Raw genomic sequence first — 2,998 nt, 5'->3', positions numbered from 1 at the left:
CCCCCAATCGGCCCTACCCTGAGGGTGATTGAGGGTGGCATCGCAACCTCCCAATCTGCCCTGCTCTGTGCATGACAGGGGACAGCGCCCCAACTCCCCAATCAGCCCTGCTCTGAGCCCGACCAGGGGCTGCACCTAGGGATTGGGCCTGCCCTCTGCCACCCGGGAGCAGGCCTAAGCCAGCAGGTCGTTATCTCCTGAGGGGTCCCAGACTGCGAGAGGGCACAGGCCGGGCTGAGGGACCCCTCCTCCCCCCCGAGTGCACAAATTTTTGTGCACTGGGCCTCTAGTCTATATATATAATAGAGAAATATGATCATTAGGCCAGGATGCCGTGGTAATGGGTTACGACCGAACAGGAGGAGGTTGCACAGCAGCATCGGAGAGGGTGGAACTGGGGATGGGCTTCCTTAGTAGGTTTGCAGGGTCAATCTCAAGAGCACAGGCCAGGCATCAATGGACCAGCTCTGCCAGCATGATCCCAACAGTGTTGCCGGCCTCCTGGAACTCAGCTTCGGGCACTGAGGCTGCTTCCCCTTCCTTGGATGGGCTTCCTTAGTAGTCCTGAAGGTTGAATCTGAAGAGGACAGATCAGGCACCAACGGACCAGTGCTGTCAGCACTTGAATGTGAGCAGACAGACAGAAAAAAGACCTTCAAGGCCTGTCCAAGGCAGGTTTGCATTTAAAACTAAGTGGGGTGGTCCGGAACTGCGCGGCACTGACAACCAGGGCAGTCTCTGCGTCAGTGCACATTTGCAGCTGGAAGTGTGGGGGGTGAGGGCCTGCAAGCCAGAGGCTTTGGCTGCAATGGTCAGATAATTTCAGCTCCAAAGCAGGCGCAATCAGGGAAGCCATGGGGACCTTCACAAAAAAAGAGAAGGCTGAAGAGGAAGGATACTTCCCAGAGCGGATTAAAGAACAGCTGGCAGCCTTGAAGAAACAACATGAAGAAGAGATCACTCATCATAAAAAGGAGATTTGAGAGTCTGCAGAAAGAAATTGAGCAGCACAAGCAGAACATCAAGAAACTGAAAGATCATGATACTGCGGCAGTGTCAGGGTGAGGGGACAGCCATATTTGCCAGTGCGGCCTGAGCTGTCAACAACAAAAAGTGTGCAGGAGCTGGGCAGGCACACAGACAGGCACACAGACCCCAGGCCCACCTCGCCACCGCCTGGCCTCACCGCCACTGCTGCCGATGCAGTCTCACCGGGCCTGCGCCCCGCAGCGGGAGGCGCGGGGGTGGGGGGTGGGGGGGAGGATGTCTTACAAACCAAACTTGACCATGCACATGCCCGCTACCTCCATCAAGGCCTCTGGGAGCGTTCACCCGCCTTCCACCAGCATGGCAACGTCTTCCCAGTACCGCCAGCTGCTGAGTGACTAGGACCACCATCTCTAACACGCAGGGAACAGAGAACAGCCAGGTGCCCCAGAGCAAATATGCTGAGCTGCTGGTCATCATGGAAGAGCTAGGGAAGGAGATCTGACCCACGTACGCGGGCAGCAAGAGCGCAATGGAGAGACTGAAACGAGGCATCATCCACACGACAGGGCTGGTTCGGGAGTGCTTGGCCGAGATGAAGCGGAACACCAGGTCCTAGCCCCTAAGTCAGGGTGAAAGGCTTTCCCTCTTCTTCCAAGAAGTGACAGCTCATGCCTGCACCCCCTTCAGATGAAACTTGGTTTCAAAATGGTAACAGCTTGGTTTCTCCTCCCCGTGCCCCTCCTGTGGTTCATCAGGCTCTGAACCTCCCATCGCTGAGATGGAGAAGAGATTTTTGCAGTTATTAGATTTACATATTAGTTAGGAACTACCCAGGGCATTTTGTGTGTGTTTTTTTAAGCATTGATTTACATGATGCATGTCAGTTACCTATCACAGCAAACTGTAGTTGGCCTCCCAGATACGTGTTTCTCTTCTGGATACATTTCTGTTACTCACATGGTTCTTTATGTTTCTCTTCTGAGCTGATCCAACTCTGAGGGTTTGTTTCAGTGAGTCCTGAGGCAGTGCTTTAGTAGCCAGTGCCCATTCACCACACAGTATAAATTCTTTTCAATGTAACTTTTTTTTTTTTTTTGCTTAAGCATTTGCATGACTATTAGTACTTTGAAGTCAATCTTTAAAATGCACAAGTTATAAATACAGAAGAAAGAGCAACTTATTGAACCTCGCCTGACAAGGACCCCTGAAATTTCCCCTAAGGATGTATGTACATTTCAGTTCCGCCTTTCCCATCAGTGGATCCAAACATCTGGAAGACAGTGACTAATAGTGTTTCCATCTTTGTATGTATTTATTACTTGATGTAATAAAGCTTATTTTCATTAACAACAACAACAAAAAAAGAAACTGAAAGATCATGCTGATGCTTAAGTGCACACAGTTCCCCATAGAATGGCTACATACTGTCCACTTCTATGAAGACATAGTTCTGGTAACTAATATCTAGGCTGCCAACAGATTATAATAAATTGTGATCAGTGGGGAAAAAAAAACAAAAAACCAAGTGGGGTGACATCGGAATTACCCAAGAGTACCCCCAACCCCTTCACCTGCCCAGACGCCTAGGGTCCCTTACAGCTGGGCTGAGCCCAGTGCCGCCAGTGGCCTGGACACCAGACCTGACCACCTCTCTGGTTTGGCCCAAATATCTGAAGTTCGCATTAGTTGCCAACTTAGGAAATTGGAGCATTCACATAAAATCAGAATTCCCCACTTCTCTTTCCAAAGTGGCCGATTGGGCTACCAACCAAGGGTGGTCGGTGTTACTTCAACCCTAAGAGGAACCCCCAGCTTGGGGGTGTGGTGAGGAGGAAGCTATCCGTGCAGACAGTTCAGTTGTGTAAACTCCCACTGACCGTGGCACAGCCCAACAGTGTGGCCATTCAACTGCGCCGCAGCACAGCCATGAAACAGTCTGGCTGTTAAACAAGGCCCCTCTCCAGCTTTCAGGGGGCTTCACCTACTCCAACCCACTGCACCCCACTCT

The 2,998-nt window shown here is 51.2% G+C and overlaps 1 pseudogene; it reads left to right on the top strand.

Annotated features, from left to right (window-relative positions):
- Nucleotides 1-1,263: 1,263 nt before the first annotated feature.
- LOC118675257 lies at nt 1,264-1,606 on the top strand (annotated as a pseudogene).
- The last annotated feature ends 1,392 nt before the right edge of the window (nt 1,607-2,998 follow it).

This window comes from Myotis myotis, unplaced genomic scaffold (assembly GCF_014108235.1).
Source record: "Myotis myotis isolate mMyoMyo1 unplaced genomic scaffold, mMyoMyo1.p scaffold_m19_p_2, whole genome shotgun sequence".
NCBI classification, from domain to species: domain Eukaryota; kingdom Metazoa; phylum Chordata; class Mammalia; order Chiroptera; family Vespertilionidae; genus Myotis; species Myotis myotis.
This window is presented reverse-complemented; position numbering and strand designations above follow the sequence as displayed.